Source organism: Triticum dicoccoides, chromosome 2A, assembly GCF_002162155.2.
Source record: "Triticum dicoccoides isolate Atlit2015 ecotype Zavitan chromosome 2A, WEW_v2.0, whole genome shotgun sequence".
In the NCBI taxonomy this organism is placed as follows: domain Eukaryota; kingdom Viridiplantae; phylum Streptophyta; class Magnoliopsida; order Poales; family Poaceae; genus Triticum; species Triticum dicoccoides.
Genome location: NC_041382.1, coordinates 292,441,832 through 292,442,509, shown reverse-complemented (window position 1 = coordinate 292,442,509; position 678 = coordinate 292,441,832).

Below are 678 nucleotides of genomic sequence, written 5' to 3'. Positions count from 1 at the left end.
AGGGTCCAAGTCTCCTGGGTCTTATCCGAGAAGAAAATCACGTTCCAAAAGGTATTTTTCTGTTTGGACTCCATTTGATATTCTGTTTCTTTGAAACACTGAAATAGGCAAAAAAAACAACAATTCTGGGCTGGGCCTCCGGTTAATAGGTGTGACGCCCCGAGACCGATGTGCCAGTTGTCCTCCAGTTATTCGCTGTTGTTGCCGTGCCATTGCTTGCGTGTCATGCATGTCTTGTCATGTCATCATGTGCATTGCATCGTCATGTTTTCAAAACTAGCATCCGTCCGGGTTCCCCAGTTCCGTCCATCATCCCTTCTGAGCCCAGACACACTTGCACGCGCCCGCGGCATGTCCGAAATATTATTTTATAAGTGGCCAGAAAATGTTCTCGGAATGGGATGAGAGTTGACGTGTGGTCTTATTATAGTGTAGATAGACCGCCTGTCAAGTTTCATCGCTTTCGGAGATCGTTTGGTGCCCCAACGGATAACTATAGCGGCAATATAGTCGGTCTAATGTCGGACATTTTCGGTCTCCGGAAACAGTCCCTGGGGCTTTCTCTCTTCTTTTTTCTCATCCTGAGGCCTTCCGCACAGTCCACTGCCTACCGCCAGGCCCAACCTAACCTCTCTCGTCAGCCCGCGGCCCTCCTGCCGCGCGCGTCCGAGATCGGTC